This window comes from Manis javanica, chromosome 11 (assembly GCF_040802235.1).
Source record: "Manis javanica isolate MJ-LG chromosome 11, MJ_LKY, whole genome shotgun sequence".
NCBI lineage: Eukaryota > Metazoa > Chordata > Mammalia > Pholidota > Manidae > Manis > Manis javanica.
Window position 1 is genome coordinate 47,244,472 of NC_133166.1, and position 21,519 is coordinate 47,265,990.

The following is a 21,519-nucleotide window of genomic DNA, read 5'->3' on the forward strand; positions in this document are numbered from 1 at the left end:
CTGGGCTGGGAGTCAGGAGTTCTGGGTTCTGGGCCTGACTCATCGTTACTGACCTCATCACTTTTAGGCATACATACTTAGTTTCCCTATCTCAAAAATAGGTAGTTAGTCCTGGATTGCCTTTCATCTTTATCACTGTTATGACTTATGATCCATGGAATTGGGACCAGGCTCCAACAGTATTTGTAACTATGGTCATAGGGTCGATATTATTAATGCTCTTCCAGGCCCAGTTCTTTGTTCTTCCTGAGTATATTAAAAAGACAACACTTCTCGGCACTTCAGAGGGAGGGAGGAGCATGTGTCTAGTCGTGACTAATAAAATATGAATGGCAAAGGATGTGGCACTTCCGGGCTGAGTCAGTGGAACATTCCACATGACTTTTCAAACTCCCTCCCTCTGTCCCAGCATCACAGAAAAAGGCTCACTTTGAGACGGTGGTGCCCCAGCCTGAAGTAGTGTGGACTGCTTAATCCCTGCCCTGGAAGCTGTCCCAGAAAGTTGCCTGGACTTCCAGCAGATTTTTCATGAGTGAGAAATTAATTAAGCTGTTAAACTACTAAGATTTGGGGTTGTTTGTTACCACGGCATAAACCTAGCCTCTCCTGACTAGTAAAGTAAGGCAACTACTTAAATTAAGAAACCATCTGATCCCATTTTTGATGGTCATCTGAACCACTCTTTTATATACCTCTAGGTTCTTGCAATCAAAAGATCATCATAAATAAAGTCATTAATTCTCTTAATTTCAAATCATCATACTTAAGTCATTGTTTTAAATGCCAAATTTCAGGAAGAAAATCATAATACCATGCCTTGGGTTTGTAACTCCTGACTTCCAAGGAGTTCAGATTGCTTTCACACATGTTGTTCAGTTTATGCTCCTGCAGTGCAGGGAAGTAGAGAAAGAAGGATATTATTATGCCTATTTTACTTAGCAGGGTACAGTGCTCAGAGGATAGGTAATTTCCAGAGCCCCCAGAGGGAACAGATTTTCCAATCACGTTTCCAGCTCACCTATTCCAAGGTTCTTCCTCTTCATTTCTTGATTTTTCTGGGCTACACAACTTTGTGAAATTCCCTCTTCAAATTCCTATAGCAATTTCTCTGGCCTTCTCTGGTGGCATGTCTTGTTTGTTTAGAATTTATGTTTTAACAATCTTTATGGGGCCCCTGTAATGTGAAAAATAGTATTTCTGACTTTGAGAGGAATGAGAAGCTAGGGAACAGAAGGCAGCAGCATGCCAATCAAAGTGAGTTCACAGACACATAGAGCCAGAAGAGGTGGATGGAGGGGCAGCAGACAATGTAGCAGACAACACACAGACATGGGAGGACATAAACACAGAACCTACCAGGCTGGATGGGAAGTCACCAGCCTTCAGGGCCCCGTGCACAACTCTGTTTTACACTGTGAGATAGACTGCTTTTCAATTTAATCTCTAAGGCCTGATTAATAGTAGACATTATTCCCAGCCCTGAAGCAAATAGAACAGAGGCTTTTATCTTCCTAATTGTACCTCACTCAGTGCCAAGAACATAACAGTTAGTCAGTCAATGAGGAGAGAGAGAAAAGTGACAGGAAAAGGAGAGACTCAAAGAAGAAAAGCAGAATGAAGGGGAGGGAGGGAGGAAGTGGTGTGTCCTATTTTTAATTTTCCAATCTAAAACCATGACTATGTGCTTTGTTTACACATTTGCCCAGTAGGAAATCAGAACCACCTATGTTCCAGGGGTATTAGAGTGAATGAGGAGCCTGGTGATGCTACAGAGGACAGTGCTTCTCTGTGCCCTCTGTCTAAGACTGTGTAGGTGTCTCGAGCACCTGTCCAAATGTTTTTGCCTTGGCGGTATGAGCTCTATCCATGGCATGTACGAATGACAAAGGCGAATCTATGTTGCATGTCTAACTGCGGTGTATATAAATCCCTGCAAGAGGCTGCAAAGAGTGTTTTCATGGATTCCTGTGGACTGCTTAGATGTTATGTAATAAATTTTCATTTGTGGAAACTTGGTGTCCTTCTCACTATATTTCTGGCTTACCATAAACTGCTTCTTTTCAGAGAGAGGAATGGATGATTGTTTTTGAAGAAGCAATGAGGTTTATTGTGCTGCTGACACTGGAAGCACTTCTCCAGCCTGCTGTTTCTGCTCTTCCCCTCCCTGTAAGTCTTGTTCCATACATGGTAATTCTGCTTTCCAACAGGCCAAGTACCCAGAGAGAAACAGCATAGATCAGATGTCCCTTATTCAAGGTTAAAAAGAAAATGACTGAGCTCTAATGAGCCCAGTCACCTGCCAGAACTGCAAGGGCCTGGGCATGGAGGTAAAGAGAGGAGGTACATGGGTGATGTGTAGGAGACAGTAAATACTGATTACACCCACTTTATGCACAGCTCTAATTTGAAACCTTCAGATAATCAGTCTATATGAGGCCTCTCCTCTGCCTTTAAGAAGCCAACAATCTAATTAAGTAGATTATATAAACAAATAATCAGAAAACAATAAATTGATCACACAGCATGGTTTTTCATCTATCCTGCTTTTTATTTTATATCCACTGTTACTGTTAGTTCAAATCAAGACTATCTCCTACCTGAATTATTAAAAAGATTTCCTCTGTCACCTCCCCCTTCTCTTCTTCCAATATTTCTGGAACACTCATGGGCTACGTGCTCTTCAGAACACTTCTTATGTTCTTCTTATCTCCCAAAGAACACTTAACACACTTAGCATAAATTTGTGCTAAGTTTGTTTGAAGTGAGTAAATATTTGCCACTCATGCTTCAGAGGAGAAGGTTCTACAAGAGCATGATAGCAAAGAGGGGACATCTCGGGATCATCTTAGGGGCTTCTTACTACAGATGGGATGACAGCTGCTCAGCAGTTCTACAGAATAGCCCATCAAGGTTTAAGCAAAAACAAAGAGGTCCCCAAAGGAAAATGACCAAAATGGAACTAAAAGATTATTTGATACATGTGACAATCTATCAAGACATGTGAAAAATAATATTGAGAAGCGTATTGGAATTGTGTTGCATTAGAAAGAATTACTGACAAATTTACAGATAATTTCAGCAAGAGTTATAAAAATATGCGATTAACATGAGACAAAAAAACAAAACATACCAGGAAGGAAATATAATAATAGAATACCAATTGGCTCAGCAGCAAATAATATTTACATGGACAAATAATGTAAATGAGTGACTTAACAAAGCTGTAACATAATTATGCTCAAACGGAGGATAGAGAGAGAGAGAAGTTGGGAACTGGAAATTAAACACAATTAAATCCTCCTCTAAAGTTGACACCTGTTTAATAAACAATTTTTAAAAATTGATAAATCAAGAAAAGTCAGCTTTAATGTGTTGTTTAAAAACAAGAAGGAAAATGTCAGAAAAAAATAGTCAAAGTATTTTAAAGTTGTTAGAAAATGGAACAAGGATGTAATGGGAGAAAGCTGGATGCTGCTGTTTTTTCATTATAAGGCTGGAAAGTATATTAGCTTTTTTTAAAAAACTAGGAGAGTATGTTTATTTAATGAGAATAAAAATAAATTTGAAAAAATGTATTAAGTACAAATATACTTAAGCACTGTATCAGGTGAAAAGAAGACAAGAATGAATAAAGTCCGTCTCTGACTTCAAATTCTTATACACTGATAGAACCTAGGACTTAGGAAGACTTTCTTTTTTAATTTGCTTTTACAATAAATTTGTCTAGTTAGGGTTTATCTCTTCCTGCTGAAATGAAGGAAGTTCTGATTAATTGAAGCTTCTGACTTGCTGGGTTTTAATTACTCAGAAGATAAGAAGTCTCTCTCCCTCTTGCTTCCCTTAGCTTTTCTTTGTGACTTTCCCCACACAGCAGATGCACGTTCCCCACGAGGCACAAGAGGAAAACCGGACCCTGTCCTTTCACTCAAAATCAGGACACTGGAAAGTGCAGTGGGCTTCAATCCCACAGGAGCTTGGGGGGCCCGGCGTGCTGGCGGCTCTGTAACTGGCCTGCTGTGCTTAGCAAACAGGCCTCCCCGAGCAGGAGGAGCAGACTGTGCTTCCAGGCCCAAGCCACTGATCACAGCTCAAGTGTTACATTTGAAACCCAGAGAAGAGTAATGCACTTAATTGGAAAATATGTTTTCAACATAAAACTTCTGAGAAAGTATAAACTGTAAACTAGCTAACATTTTTTCCTCTGGACAGCTGGTCAGATATAAAAGCGAGCTGGTGATACCTCTTGTAACTGATTTCCACGGGAGAGTGCTTGCAGGGGCACAAACAGCTTTATAAATGCCAACAGCTGGCCAGCTAAAGGAGGTAAACCTCCATCTTTTATTTTGCTTGGAGAAGCATGCAGTCTGGAGCGGGACCCTATCTTCTAGAAGGACCGAGGAGGGATTTTTAAAGCTCATCTATCAACAGAAAATTGACTTGTCTAGAGATGGAATGGTTTCCCAGTCTGGCTTTTGGCAACTACAAAGAAGAAGGAAACATTGTTATTTATGCTGTTATCAATATGTAGAATCCTTTGCAGTTCACCAAGTGTCATGGAAATAAAGATCAATGGTTCTTACATCAGAAATAGGGGACATGAAAAAAATAACAATGGCAGGCTCCATTCATACCAATGAAATTAGAATCACTTGGTTTTGGCATTGGTATTTTTTTTATAAGCATCCCAGTTCATTCTAAAGTGTTTAGTACAGTCTGGGGGAATGTTGCACATGGGAAGCATGGTCTGATAGAAAAAGCTGGGGACATGAAACACATCAGTTCCTTCACTGCCTGGGTGGCATTGGACCAGAAACCCAGAAACTCTAAGTCTTGGTCTCTTCATTTGCAAAATAAAGATAGTCTTTTTATCCCTATAGGAACATTTGAGTCTCAACAGAGAGTCTCTGAAAGTACTCTGCAAATGATGATACTCTGATCAAGTATCAGCTATGAGGTTACTCTGACCCTAATTCTAAGACACAAAAGTGTCATACAAGAGAGTAAAGCAAAACTCACAACCAGCCTGACAGCAAGTCTCTGGATGCCAGCTTTTCCAGAACAAAAACTCTCCAAGGCATAATATTTTGGTCCTCAAACCTCAGTGGTTGCCTTTTTATAGGACCAACCAAAAGAATGAAATTCCAAGAGTGGAACTTTTGGAATGAGCAAGAACTGAGAAGGAAGATTCAGGGAGAAGGAATCCGCAAGACTGCCAAGGTCCTACTAAAAGTCCAGCCCTAGAAACTTCATGCTTTGTTTCAGCTTAGATTGATTCTGCTCTTTGAGTACTGGAATCACACTGTGACGTAGGTAAACTGTCTGGCATGGAGTAAACACTTAACTGTCAATTGGAATATCACCTAAAATCTCAATATGAAGACACACCTTCCTTATAAGTTTATGTCTATGAGCCTAAGCACAATTTAAACCCTACATATGTAAAGAAGTGAAGGAAAGAAGGATGTGGTAGCTGTGAAGAACATGAGACCAGAGGTCTGTCCGCAAAGGCTAGATCATTAAGTCATCATTAACACCGTCCCAAGGATTGTCTGGGATGCAGGACTTAATCTGCTTTGGCACTCTTTACCCAGTAGACCTAAACCCCTTAACCTCTAACATAATCTGCTGGGTTCTTCATAATCACTACGTTCTAACTAGTGTTGAAGAGTCCTAATCACTGTAGGAGCAAACAGAGATCAAGGAATCCCACTGCAGGCATTCAGGAGGACATGACATCTGAGCTTGAAGTGGGCAGGATTGAATAAACTGAACAAAGAGGATGTGTTAATGAAGCAAACAGCAGGACTACAGGGAAAACTGCAGGCCAGAATAAATGAGGCAACATTAATTATAATCTGTTTTGAGGTAAGAAGGGCCAGCTGCCAGATTATGTGGGGGTGAGAGCAGCCCTGGAGAGGGAAGCATGACAGTGACATCTTCCCCTACCACACTCCTGAGTTTAGGTGGCTTCCAGCAAAGCTGATTGGAGAGACCCATGGGTCCTAGTGGAGAAAACAGACAGCCTTCTATGGTAAAGGCACAAATGCATTCATTATCCATCATTCAATAACTACTCATTCCACATGTGTTGGGTTTTGGGTCAGTTCAGTGGGAGGTTATTTTAGCATCTTTTGTGAGGCTGTGCTAAATATTGAGGACTCAATAATAGGGAATTCATGATTCCTGCCCCCAAGGAGTTTACAATAATCCTGCCATTAAGAAATCACAGGGATGTAGACCGGACAAGCTGTGAGAACTTGGACGAATGACTCACCTTCTTAGAGCTGCAGATTTCAGAATTTTGAAGTGGGGTATTATTTATAACCACTTCATAAAGTAGTTAAGGGTATTTAATAGGATAATGCATATAAAGCAGTCAGCAGTGTGCCAGGAACATAATAAGCACTCTATAAATATTAACTATTGTTATTCCTAACCACCTCACTGGGCTTGGTCAGGGCAAGAAAATGGGAGGCATCAAGGAAGGAAAAGGTTATCCTTTGGTGCTGAGACCACTGTTAGCACTCAACCAGCAGGCTTTCTTGCCCAAATGAACATGCATTTGGCTGGATTCCACAACTCTACCCTTACAACTTCAGTTTCGAAGCTTCTTTCAGAGACCTGCACTCACAGAGTTGATGAAATGCAACTGGTCTTGCTTACATCTTAAGCCAACTAGTGTCCTGCCATATGCCTGACATATAATGCCCCCACTGTAAACAATGGTGTATGAAAGGAAAAAAGAAAGAAAATGACCCTTGTTGCCTTTCCAGTGGAGAGGCCGAGGGTAAGCTACCCCGCCGATGCTTTCATTTACAAGAAGTAAAAGGAGACTTGGACGACTCATGCCAGTGTTTCCACTTGGATGCAGCAGCTGCCGGCCAGATGGTTGCTTGTGGGCAGATCCAGACTGGGATCCTAAGCTCAACTTGTGATGAGGAGGAGGAGCAAATGCAAAACAAAACTTGCCTTCCTTTGGAAAATATTGCCTCAGCTTGCTGAGGGAATTTACCTCATCAGAAACCACAGTCAAAGGAATGGTGATTAACGAGAGAGGATGAAGATGAGCCTCCCACTTCTAACCCTCGGACAGAGCCTGTGGCCTCCCTGCAGAGCTCTGGTTCCTGGCCCTGAGCCAGATGATGGGCAGAATCTGGTCTCAGATGACTCAAAGAAAACATGATTTTAGGATTCAGTATCTTTGGTACTTGGAGAGTTGGCTTCCTTAATGGAAAAGTTCTCTTGAGGGACTGAGGCTTTTTCAGGGCTCTGATTTTTAGCTTCACTTTGATGATGCAGGTCCCCTTATTTAAGAGCTCCTTCAAGCTAAGGACTACATTTTAGTAACTTCCTTAGAGCTGATACCATGGGTTCATTGTGTTGGAGAGCGGCAACAGGGAATGAAAAGGAAAAAAACAAATGAAGGAGAAGGGAAAAAGGGGAAGAAGGCAAGGAGGAGAGAGAAAGTGGAGGCAGAAGGGAGCAGAGGGAAGACGAAGGCAGCATAGACCGCAGACCATGGGAACCAGGTAGGAGCACAGACCTCTCAGAAGAGGTAGACACAGATGGTCTTTGACTTACGGTTTGACTTAAGGATTTTTTTTACTTTAAGATGGTGTAGAAACTGTATTTGAATTTTGAATGCTGATCTTTTCCTGGGCTGGCAATATGCAGTATGATCCTCTCTTGTGATGCTAGGTCAGCCATGGGATCACTAGGGTAAACAACCAGTGCATTGACAACCATTCTATACCTACACAACCTTCAGTTTTTCTCTTTCAGTGCAGTATTCGATCACTATATGAGATATTCAACACTTCATTATAAATGGGCCTTGTGTTAGATGATTTTGCTCAACTATAGGCTAATGGAAATGTTCTGAGCATGTTTAAGGTAGGCTAGGGTAAAGTATGATGCTCAGTAGATAGGTGTATTAAATGCATCTTTGACTTGGGTTTATCAGGATGCAACCCCATCATAAATTGTGGAAGATCTTTATAGGGAAGATTCAGTCTCTTCTGCAAATGATTAAAGAGCAGACTGGACAACTATACCTCCCAGAAGATACTAGTGCCATGAGTATTGTATAGACACTTGTGCCACAAACTGAGAAAAGCAGGGATTGGAGAACAAGAATAACATTCTAAATGGGCCTGAGCTTTCCATCTGAATTGACCAAGGTTACCTGGAAGTGACTAGATCAAGTAATCTACAGCAAGTAGAATACAGGGTGAGGATAGAAAGATCAATTAGAGGAAAATAAAGTTAATTTTTATGTACTTGAAATTTTAATACCAGTTTCATTGCTGCATAAAATGTTCTGGCTAACTCAATAGGACAAGTATTAATTTTGAAAGCCTATTATATCTGAAAAGCCATATTTTTCCAATATGCAAACTTTTTTTGATTTGAGTTGGAAATTAAATCAACCAGGGGCTCTTTCATTGGTGATTCAGACATTCCCTTTTTCTAAAGGCAGGAGAAGATACAATTGCTCAAATACCTTGAGCTATGGAAATAATGATTTCAGGGTTTCTGGATCATGATACCATATATGTACACATCACTGTTCAACTACTAAGTATGAAGTTGGCATTATTATCCCCTTCCTGGAGGAGGGAAAATGGAGAGCAGAGACCTTAATAGATGACTTGCTAAAAACAGTTCTCTGAAGCAAAACTAGGATCCAAATCCTCACTGCCTTTCTGCTCCATTGAATCTACCACTCAAGGGTACAGTTTGTGGGCTTAGCATTGCAAGCTCAGAAACTAGATTTTTAACAGTTAGTTGCCAGATTATTGGGTTCTGGAAGATAAATTTACTAACCCTCTTTACAAAAAACTAACTTCAACTAGGTCAAGGAGAAGAAATTTCTGGTTCTAGAGTGAGGGACAGTTACCTGCCCAGGAAACTGTAGTCATCTGGAAAACCACCAGAAGTGTGTGTGTTTGCATGTGTACACACAAGGACATGTGTTGCTATTTATCTCTTTGCTTCTCCACTTACTGGGTGAAATACACAACCTTGGGGAAGCACCTTGCTGTTCTTGAGAGTAGTATCTAGAAGAGGCGCAAACACCTCCGTCCTGTTGTAAGGCTATACTCATTACTGTAGGTTCCAGTCATAAGGCCCATTTTTTGCTTTGGCCCCACCTGGTGCTGGGAAGGCCATTTCATTCAGTGGGACAGCCACCCAGACCTAGCTGTAACTAGGTCTACTTTGCCATAGGTCAGAGTCTCAAGCCATTGTTCTGAACTGTTCATGTGTGCCTGGGGTGCCCTCCTCAATGCATGAGGGAAGGAAGCCAGCAACCCCTGTTGGGCCTGGATCTGTGTATGCCCAGGAAATTGCAGGGCTGGGGTTCCCTGCTCCTTTAGCTATCAAAGGCAGTAGGCAGGTGAGGGTGACATGATCTCTGGTTTGCATGGGCAAAAGAAAAGAAAACTCGACCAAGGCTATGTATTGGTTTTAGGACAAAAGATTCTGAAGTGCAGTGGCAGTGTGTGTGAATATGACTAATATGTTTAGAAAATTCTGGTTTATAGTTAAATGGGACTCTTTACCCTAGGATTGTTTAATCCATGCCATGTTACTACTAGAGAAGTAAATGATTTACAACATTTTCCAGATATATACTTGAACATGAAATACAATTATGATAAGGAGTATCTATAGGTTCTCATCTTAAAAAAGAAAGACCAAGAGGTGTTGAATATTGAATATTTTCAAGCAGTGGTTCCATTAAGATTTTATACTCTCAAGGGACAAAGGGACAGTGCCTAGAAACTACTGTCCCCCTACCTTGAAGAGATGGAAGATATACCAGTATATTTTTGTACCTTTGTTCTCTTTTATATACCATACCAGCTACTGCTTTCTCTTAATATTTTGGCCTCCTGTGGACAATATTTTCCAAGCTGAGTGGCTTACCATTTTATTTACATTAACTTCAATTATTTCATGCTTGTTACTAATAAAAATAAAAATGATTTTTAAAATTGAGATAATATTTATTGAGTGTTTACTATTTGCTAAACATTACACTAGGCAATTTACATGCATTACTTAATACATTCTTCTAGTAGTTATAATTTTTCTCATTTTACATAGGAAAAGCTAAGGTTCAGAGAAGTTAACTTACTCTCCCAAGATCGCAGAGTTAGGAAGAGATAAATATGGAATTCTAATCACATATGTTTAATATAGGTACCTGGTAGTTAACTAGGATGAAATTTAACCTGTATATCCCTTGATTAGCTTGACTGGACTTGGGAGACTGCAATGTGACATTGGTGAAGACAGTGGACGTTCCCACATATTCTGGTCTAGCCCTCAAAGTTGGGGCAGAGAAGCTTATAAAGTTAAGGGTAAAAAATGTTCATCATGCTGCACAATGATAGCTAGAATTTTTTCTGGATTCATGGAGATAAGAAGGGGGAAGTAAAGTAGAGACTAAGAAAGTGGAAAAAAGCATGACTTAAAATTAGCTCAATGCTTGTCAGCATGTAAGGGACAAGATAAAATCATAACTGAGATTGGAGAACCAGAGGAAGAAGTCTCTCTGTTTTGGTGGGTCTCAACATCTTCATTAGCTTACACATTGTGAAACATTAGAGTAGATCCAAATTGTGAAGTGGGTATATTTTCTAAACCAAAGTTTGGTACAGAAATTCAGGCAAAGCCATTCTGGCAAAGCCATACATATTTCCTGGTGTATTATTTTTAAAGTCTGCAAGACTATAAACACTGAATCACATTAAGCATTCTCTTGTATGGACACATATAAGCCTGTATATATGTCTTTTCCTGCCACCTTTATAAAAATAATTTAAAGCATCCATTTACTTTGAAAACGCATATGTATTGAAAAAAATATAATTACATGAAATTTGAATCATCACGTTGTTGTGCTATTTGGTAGTCCTTGATATAATAATTAACATTATAATGTTCTCTTGCTTCCCAAAGCATATAAATTTAATTTGTCTTTTAAAATAGTTTGTTCCTACAAACAGACCAAGAAATAAACAAAATTCATGGATTTGGGCTATGGGCTTACATATTTTTAAGTATACCCATATTGGACCTATGTGATATACAATATATACGACACACAGAACATAATGTATGATTCAGGCAATATGACAATGAGCCATCAGGTACCCATCCTGCTCATCAGAGAGCCTGCAAGTGTCTCCAGGGATTGTTTCATTTGCACAGAGCCACTTTGTTCAAAGTCATTCCCTTTCTGGGAAAGCTCAGATACAGTGATTAGTCAAGGTGGAGTATAAAGGCCTAGCCATTTTAGTGGGGATACCTGATGGGCCATTCTACCTCCAGATTTCCCCAGGGGGTGGCCAAGACTATCATTGCAGTGCAACTTCCCCCTCTCTAATCCTGCTTCCCTTTCCTTTCCAGTTACAGATTTTGATACCAAGAGCACCTCATAGTAAACATCCTGGCCCCTCAACCCATACCAGAGTGTGCTTCCCAAAGAACCCAATGTAGGACTTACAACTAGAATACAAGACTCTTGGTGACAGCAGTCTTTGTCTATCTTTTCCACAGATACCAATATATCAGCAGTGCCTTAGAACAGTATCTGACAAATAATGGATTCTTAATAAATATTTAATGATTCTATAAGGCGTCGTCTGCATGGTACATAATGTCAAAGAAGAAAATAAGATACTTGAAAAAGCAGGATGAGACTGCCAAACCAAGAACCCCCCTGTGGTTTTTACTATAAACCAGCCAACCCAGAAAGCAGAGCTCTAGAGATAGCATATGATCCAGCCAATGACTTCATTCATTCTTTCAACACTTATTGAGGGTCTACTCTGTACCTGGTACTAAGGGAAAGAAAAAACAAACAAGGGAAACAGTGTCTTCTCTCACATAGCTCACCATATATTTGTGGAAAAAAATAAAGAATTCAATGATCACAGCATAGTAGTAAATACAATGACAGTGAACACAGGGGGCTGTCAGAGCACATGAGAAAAACAAACAGTAAGCCCAGCCTCAGAGAGAAGGATGCCCAGAGAAAGAGACATTGGTGGGTGATTTAGTGAGAGCACTACATACCATTCAGAACAGACTGAAGTCTGACTCCCTGGGTTCAAATGCCACTATTACACACCAGAAGTAATAAGTGGACAAGTTATTTAACCTCTACTTCACTAATAGTCTTCAAAATTGGGAAAATGAGAGTGCTCTAAGGGCTAAATGAGTCAACATCTGTGTAGCATAGCAACACAGATTAACACTCTCATTAGTGTCAATTAAATCAATAAAAGTAAAATGAGTACACAAACTTATTCTAGTAGGGAAGTGCTTTACAAATAGATTAGTGAGTACAAAGACCAGAGATGGGAGTGCCTCTGGAGCCTGCAGGGGTCTGCAGGTCACGTGGTGGGTTTAGGACAATAGAGATGCAGGTGTCAGTGGAGGAGGGACCAGAGAGAAGCAGAAGTTGGGAAGAAGGAAGCCCTTGATGAAAGCCTCCTGGGAGCACATGCAGGCCCACCAGGTTTAGGTCATAAATTCCTTTGAAGGGAAGGTCTTCTGAAGGCTCTAAAATATCTAAAAATTCCTCTGAAAATATTAAGAAATTGTACCAAGCTTGAAGTAGTTAGCAAATACCACATTCATCTGAATATTGAGACTTCTGTGAATGAGTGAATTGAATCTACAGGCTGAAGAGAACATGAAAATTCCCTTTCCTTAGAAGACTGTCTCTGAAGACAGTTACTCAATGTGAGGCCACTAATGGCCCTTAGGAAAAAACATGGTATCTGGAATATTTCATTTTACACATTTGTACATGACTGTGAAATCAATAGATTAATGTCACAGAGTTCTGGGAATATTTACTTAACCCCAGATATTTTAAGAGGATAAAAGTGTTGGTTTCATAAATAGGGATAAATCACTGACTACTGTGAAGGGAACATAGTCAACATCCTTCTTTCTTGGTCATGTCTGAATGGCATGTATATCCCATTTCCTACTTGCAAAAAGTAAAGAATGTTGTATGAGTCTTCTTAGGCTGCCACAACAAAATACCACAGGCTAAGTGACTTAACAGCAGATATTTGTTTCTCACAGTTCTAGAAGCTGAGAAGTCCAAGATAAAGGTGCCAGTTGACTCAGTTCTTAGTGAAAGCTCTCTTTCTGGCTTTCAGATAAACTGCTTTCTTGCTGCATTCTTAAATGAGCTTTCCTCACTGTTGGGGAGAGGGAGAGAGAGAAAGAGATTGAGAGGGGAGAGAGGCAGAGAAAGAAGAGAAAGAGAGACAGAGAGAACAAGCTTGCTCTATGTTGTCTTTTCTTATAAGGACACTGATCCCATAAGGATCCAGGCCCTCTCTTATGACCTCATTTAAACTTAATTATTTCCTTAGGGGGCTCATCTCCAAATACAGCCACACTGGGGTTAGGACTTCAAGATTAATATGGGGGAAGAGGGACTACAAATTTCCATCCATAAAAATACGTACTACCCTCATTCCCTTTTGAATGCTCTGAAATGCTAGGAATTTCTAGTTGCTGTGACCTGATTAAATTGAATTAAATTAAATAAGATGTTTTCTGTGGCTAGCTTTAACTTCATTTAGCAAACCATTATGCTCTGACAACTATGAATGACCTAGTCAGTGTCTCCAATACAGTGGTGGAGGAAATGGTGGAAATGCCAACACTATAAACAATCTCCTCTGTGAGCTACTTACAGATTTTATCATTGTACCTCAATGTAAAACAGATAACAAATCATTGCCTTGACAAACAAAATAGTTGGACAGAAATGGCTGTGTTCATTTTTCCAAAGAAACAGAATATACAGTTTATTTGCCAGGAGGATTCAAGAGGTTTGCAGGATTCATGAACTGTCTTGAGAATTTCAACAGAAAGCCCAGCATCCGTTACCTTTGCTGAGTCCCCAAGACAGGCCAAGGCCATATATTCTACCTTCCTGAAACCTCAAGGGTTCACTGAATGAGGACCACCTTCACTGAAGGAGACAGAATCGCTGTCACGGTGTGTGAGATGGCACTGGAGCGGGACCAAGAAAGGCGCGAGCAAGCAGCCCTCCTGCAGCGACGTAAAGCTCCCATTCCGTTCTCGTGGCCAGCATGCGTTTGTGAACTGGGCCTTTCCATGTCAGGCTCACTTAGGGCAAGAACCCTTCACTCCGTATAGAAATGCAAAACCAAGGCTTGCATGAGGCAGTTTTTTTCAGCAGAAAAACATTTGGAGAAATGTTAGGGCGGAGGCTGTTTCCAGTTCAAACAGCATTTCAAGGCTTGTGATTAAGTACGGATTCAGCAAGTATTGCTTCAAAATGCACAGGTCTGGCTAAAATAATTTGAACTTAGTTTCTTCCCCATCTTTCAAACTTCTCTACCCCCCTGTTGTTTCACTCTGTTTTATTTCCTTCTTTTTTCTCTCTCCTGTTTCTCTATGCTTTCTTGTTGTCCCTTAATTTTCTTTCTTCTTTCTTCCCTCAATTACTTTCTCTTCTTAATCCTTATTCCTCTCTTCCTGCCCTGTCATCAATTTCTTCTCCTACTTTATTTTCCTTTTATTCATTTCTCCCCTTCTTTCCTTAGGTCATATTTGGCAAAGTTTAATTGTCTGTAAAATGAAGTAAAAGCCTGCCACAGACAATGTTTTATTTGATTGTGATTATACCAGATCCGTATTAACTAGAAAATCCTAGAATGTCGTGACAAAGAGACCTATTGTTTATTTTTGCAGGAGGAAAAGGGATGGATATGCCATTGAGACAAAGCAAGAAAGAAAAAAATTATGTGCATTCCCCTAAGTGCACTTAGTAGTTTTCCCTTCCTTCTCTCCTTCCTTCTTCCTTTATTTCTTCCCTCCTTCATTTTCACATTTTTCTATCATCATTCTTCAAGGTGAGTACATGTGGTATTGTTATCCCATATTATAGATTAGAAAACACCCTGAGGGATTCTTTAGCTGCAAAGTGGCCTACTTAGTGACCTATTCAATTCCCATACACAACAGGATTAATAAGCTCTTTCCCCAGCCTACCCCAATCACAATTACTTATACCAACACCTAAGATCATCAGTGGCCTATCATTTGAGCAAAAATAACAGTGGAATAATTCTAAAATTACCCATCATGAAACAACTATGGATTCCTAAGTCACTTAACAGATGTTTAATGCTCACTTATATGTATGCTGGGCATTTGGATACAACCGTGGAAAAAAAACACTTTTTATTTATCAAACTACAATTTTAAGTAGGATTTTTTTTCTTTTTTTAGAAACATCGTCATGTTGCCTAAAAATATGGCATTTGCAGTCAGATATGGACTCCAGTCCTGACATAGCCTCCTAATGGTTGTGTGACTTCAGATGATTAACACCGCTACGGCTTAAGTTCTTCATTCATACACTTGAAATAATTACTACCTTCAGAATGGTTATAATTATGAAGTAATTGTATATGCTGATCATGGTGCCTGGCACCCATACATAGTATTAAGTTAAAGTAAGTGCAGAACTGGATTGTGGGGATGATTACACAACTCTGTAAATTTACTCAAAGTCATTGAATTGCACATTAAAATGAGTGAGTTTTATGGTATGTAAATTATACTCCAATAAAGTAAAATATAAACATATGTGTGTATACATATATATGGCTTGAAAAGAAATGTAGGTATATTAACACTGAATTTCAGAGATATCTCCTCCAAAAGGGAGAAGGACAGGGGAGAGAAAGGTAGGTGGGGGGAGCATCAAGAAATCCCTGAAAAAGGCTAAGAGTTCTGCAAGCAGCCCTGAAGTCAACAGGTAAAAGGAAGCATTTTGATCAAAACTGGAATCAAAGTTTTGGGTGGTGAGTCTTGAATACCATGCTAAGAATTTTGGGTGTAATGTATGAGATTATGAAGAAAATTTAATGCTTTTGAGCCCATGGTTTAAAAAAAAAAGCTGTACTTTGTTGATGCAGAAAAGAAGAAAAATTCACAATCTACTGCTGAATCATTTAGAAATAATAAGGACCTGAACAGTATAAGTAAAGGGAGCAGCAGTGAGGGAGCAGAGGTTAGAGATCCTGGGAGGGGGAGGGGATGGATGGACTGACTATTGAGAGGAATGAAGAGGAAATCATCAAAACGACTCAGATTTTGAGCTTGGATATTAAGTTTTAGGTAGATTGAATTGGAATTCCTGATGGCATGTAAGGGTGGACGTTCAGTGTGGATGTTTACAAGTCGTTAAAATATGGCTCTGAAACTCTGAAACCAGAGATGGTAATTCTTGTCAAAAATAGTGCTAGTTGAGTTCTGAGCTAAATTAGACCTTAAATTTGTATTTTCCCCTAAGCCGCTAACCTCCTTGGTTGAGGCTTCTATTTAATCTCTATAGTACTAAAATTAGTTATGTGAATGAGTCTTTCCCTGATGAAAATGTTTAAAGCTTTCATCAAATTTTCAAACAAGTCTGTGACCCCCAAGATGTTAAGAACCACTGGCTAAGCAATGTCAATTGAATGAAAAGGCTGAGTGTTGTTTGAATGGCCTGCTTCAGGTGAATGCACAGAAACACACATTTTTTGCCCCATTGTTGGTGCACGGTACCATTCTTCACTTTCATATTTGCACTGAAGTTTCACTGTCATGAGGTAAGTTCCCAATTATTTGTTTGTGGTTGTTTTGGTTACTATCCAAAGAAAAATACGGTTTTACAATGCTCTGCTTGTTCACATTATGAAGAAATATCTTCAAAGGCATTTCTGAGCCGAAACATCTCTGTTAATTGCACTGGCACATTTAAGACCAGCTTTCTGAGAGTAAAGTTTGCATAAGAAATCCAGGGTGTCATATTAACAGGAAAGATGGAGAGTTAAAAAAATATCTGTTACATCCAAACAGTCATTATTCTATGTCATTAGTACGCTTGTAAGTCAGGTTAGTGAGTAAAATTTAATAATACATTATTTGACCAGCAAGTGAACCTAAATTGGAAAAATTACAAATTTGCACAGATGCTTTTTTGTTGACACAGCTCATTTTCCTTCATTGCTCCATTTTTTTTCCTCAAGAAAATATTAAATCTAAAACGTTTCTGTGTGTTAAAGTCTTTTAATTAGACTGTGTGGTACAAAGCATGGTTCCGTAAGGGAAACACAGATGTTGGAGAAGAGAAGCAAACCCAGTTTTATTGGTTTTTTAGCAACAACTCTGTTCTGCATTTGTATACTACAGAATCAGGACCAGCTGAAGAACTCAGCCTTCCATGGAGTTGCATTTCCTTCCTGCATATCTCTACAACCTAGAGAACCAGTTGACTTTACATTAGGGAAAACATTCAGAGAACCTAAGCATCTGTAAGTTTCTGCTTTATCTTTTCGGGGGAACTGAAGACAGCCTGCAGAAGGGAGATGAGGGGAAGGAGACCTCAAGGACAGAAGGGTCCTAAGCCAAGGCAGCAAGGGCTGTGCATATCCTAGGCCCTCAGAGGCAGGATCACTGGGTTACAGAGTAGCCAAAGTGATGGTCAGAGACACAAGGCAAAACAAGTCTTAGGGGTGAAAAAGGAATGTTTTTAAGAAGATTAACAAAAAATCATTGTTGGAAAGGCATGTCAGATGGGATCAGGTATGAGGAATTGTTTAAGAAGAGTGAATGAAAGCAAAGACAGAAAATGCTAAGAGGGCTTTGCTCAACAGGCCTTCTAGAAAGCATATGAGGATGCCAGAATCACTTAGCACCTCCTTTGCAGTAGTCCACTGAGAACAAAACATACCTGAGAACAGTATATCCACATCTGTCCCTGGTTATGACTGATTTTCACTCTGCTCAGGTGCTTTCAACGTGGATACCCTATTGGCTTACAAGATTAAGGCCTGAAATGAAATAAAAAACTGCAGGTCACTCACAGAATAGTGATTGTGCATGGGCTCATCATGAAAAAGCCCACCCATACCAGTGGTCTTGGCATGGTCTCCTCCTCTTTATAACCCTCAGTGGTTAGAAACTGAAGTCCAAACACACCAGAAGCTCACTGTGGAACCATTAGTAAATAACAGAACTGAGATGGGCTTTAGAAAATATCTAGTGACAAGAAGAGTGAAGGGTTTCTTTTGTTTTGAATCTTACATTCTCAAACGCATTTCTTGGCATCTGAAAGAGATAGAAGTGGCTTCTTGGGTCAGAAATGAATTCTGATCCTTCATACGGGTATGATGAGAATGAGTTCAATAACTGATCAGCAATGGCTGCCTTGAGCATAGAAGTAATAAGTGGTATGTAGAGTGCCACATTTTGCAATCTAGGCCAGTACCCTCAATTATGCCACTGAAAAACTGGGTGCAGAGGGACAAGGCCTCATCCAAGGTCATACTGATGCAATATATTACCAACACTAGGATCAATTATTCCTTTCTATTTTATTTGAACCTTTTCTTTGAAACAATTAAGCATATTAAATATACCTAGATGCCAGTCAGGAGATGCTGAATTTGGCATTGGCTTTAACTAAAAGAATGAGAAAAACCATTAGAATTTCTTACAGAATTAAATCTTCAGCTCTGGAAGAGACTGTAAAGATAGTCCCAGGTGCCCTCATTGCACAGATGAGAAAACATCTATAAAATCCAAAGTTACAATGACTTTGTGAAAGAAATGGGATTAGAACATGTCTCCACAGTTCCATTCCCTGCTACTCTCTCATAGTGGCTTTCCTCATCTATACAATCCATTTAAGCAAGCAGTTATTGAGTTATTGCTATGTGACAGGCATTAAACTATAGTCAGAGGCAGTATCATAAGCCAATGACCTAGTGGAGGAGCTCTTCATGCAATTTTTTTACAGTTTAATGAATGCTAAAAAGGTTTTTCTGAAGTTCTGTATAAAGAAGCCCTTGACTCTTCTTGAGTCATGGCAACCTTCACAGATGAGTGTTTTGGAGAGTCTTAAATTATGAATTTAATTCATAATTAAAGTTCTGCAAAACTACAAAGTAGACCAGGGAATTCTAGGTAAATTGTACCACATGGGAAAATGTATGGAGGTATAAAGGTGAATGAGGTGTTTTAGCAACCACAAGTCATTTGCAACCTAAGCAGAGGTGGGCAAGGACCCAAGGAAAGGTCTTAATCATCACACCAATGGGTCTGAACTTGACCTAGGCAGTGGGGAGGTAGTGGCATGTCAGAAGAAGAAGAGCAGCAAAATCAGCATCATGCTTTGCAAATATTATAACAATATTGAACAGGAGAACCAGAAATAAAGGAGACCAGCTCCCATATAATTGCAAGGGTCTATATGAGAAAACAATGACAGTCAGGGTTAAGCTGGTAGCAGTAGGATAGTATAAGGAACTAACTGGGAACCACTGCAGACGTGGAATCAATGGCTTAGATTTCTACTGGATATAGGGATTGATGGGTAGGAAAATACAAGAAATAAAAATAATGCAATTTGTTTACCCTATATGGTAGTAAAAATGAACTAAGTTTATGGATAAGAAAGTACCTAGAAAAAAAAGTGTAATGCCCTTTATATGTGTAAGGTATTTTTATTATCACAAGATCTTACTACCAAATACCATTTCACTTTACTCTTGAGCACAAAGGAAATGGGTCAAATGTCTTGTAGAAAAAGTAGAAGCTTGACAAAGAGAAAAATATAATGTGTAGTTTTGAATTTATTCATTTACTTCTGCAACCATCGTTAACACCATTAGGGATTTGGCATTACAGAGTGGGAGGGACAAGAATGAAACAACCACACTCCCTGTGAAAGGATCAGGAGGTTATTGTTTGGATTTTCTTAAAGGAACTCACCTGCCTTGATAAAGAGACACCCTCTCAGAACTACTCCAATCAAATTATATATTAAACATGACTTCCCTAGATGAGTGGTAGAAAATGTTTGAGTATGTGAATCTGATTTAGCTACCCCACCAACAAGCTGCCAAATTGAGTTTTTTTTGGTGAGTAACAAAACATCTGTACTAGTATTAGTGTCAGAAACAGCTGCTGCTTTCTTGGCCAGAGAAGGGACTGGTGATGGGGGGTTGGGGGATTTGGACATGGACCGCACTTTAGCCCAGATGTTTCCCATTTGAAGAAAGGATAAATGGTAGACACTGAGTCAGTGGAAAAGCATCAAGACAAAAGTGAGAAAGGACATGATATCAAATCACACTGGCCCTAAGTTGACTCAAGTGCATACCATTGGCATGTGGTGAGTGAAGCTTCCCTTCTCTCCACAGTCTTGGGAGCTAGTCTTGGTTGCCAAAAAAGTATCCCAGTAAAAAATATTTATATGAAAAAAACACAGAGGCAGTATTGAGAACACCACTGACCTCTTACAATTTGACCTCATCTCTCCACAGCAACAAGAACTTGGAAAATCTCCCTCCCAGTGAATGATGCAAGCTTCTTGGTTACACTAGGTGATTTGAGTACTTCCTCCTGGCTTTCAGCCTTTGAAGACCAGGAGGAGCACATGGGAAGCACCAGTAGATTATAGGACTCCTTCTATGGAAGAAGCTGTTCATGCTGACCAATCTGGGGCAAGTTCCTGCAAGATTCAGGCTTTGACTCTAACTGGAAAAGGAACCTGGCCAAACTCAGTCATTCATTCAGTCAGCCAATTGGCACATTACAGTGTGCAAGGTGATTCTTTTAGGAGACTTTCTTAGACTCTAGTTTTGCTCCTACCTATGACTATTTCCTACATTCCCCTCCTCCAGTAGCTACTCAGCCTCTGACCCATTAGCTCTCACTGTGCCCCTTTGTTCCTATTGATCAAAACTCTATTTCTCCATCCTGAGACACCTAGCCAAGAGAAGATTAGATAAAGTTAACTTCACTTAAGTAATGGCCAGACCCAGGCCAGAGTGGGACTCAGAGAGGGCCTTTAGGCATAGGCCTAAGCAAATCCTTTAGCCAAATTATGAAAAATGCAAGGCTTATCTTTGATGGCCTGCACCTCCTCAAGAAGCACTATTTCTTCCTGTTCTAGAATCTCTGGCTTTATTCACTTTCTTGTGCTGCTTGGACCAACTCTCTGCCTTATCTCTACCTTTCAAAATCATACTTGCCTTTCAAATCTCAATGTAATTGCCACCCTCTCTGTGGGGTTTTCTTGTTTATGCCTTTAACGTCCTTTACAACTTTGTAATTCTCCTGGGACATCAGAGACTGTCTTACTTTATTTTGTTGATATTTTATTTTGCTTCTGATTAAAATGGAACTGTCTTATTTCTCTCTGTATTTTATGCAACCAGAAGTACAGAACTCTGCACATAGTAGGTGTTTAGTTAGAATATTGGCCTTCAGGTTAGAGGGAGGCTGTTTCTGAATCCTGACAATGTTTTTTATGAAGAGACAATTCATTCATCTCTGAGTCTCAGCTTACTCATCTCATCAAAAAACAGAAAAAGAAGATTGGTAACACAGTAAATGTTAAATCATATGGAAATGCTTAGTCTAGACCCTGTCTTATTGGAGACTTTCAAAAAG

General features: G+C 39.7%; 1 long non-coding RNA gene across 1 annotated transcript; it reads left to right on the forward strand.

The window, feature by feature from the left end:
• Positions 1 to 7,391: 7,391 nt before the first annotated feature.
• LOC140844264 (uncharacterized) lies at positions 7,392 to 21,084 on the forward strand. The gene is made up of 3 exons (XR_012122414.1): positions 7,392 to 7,529; positions 17,251 to 17,372; positions 20,388 to 21,084. It is a non-coding gene; the product is annotated as an uncharacterized lncRNA (long non-coding RNA).
• Positions 21,085 to 21,519: the final 435 nt, after the last annotated feature.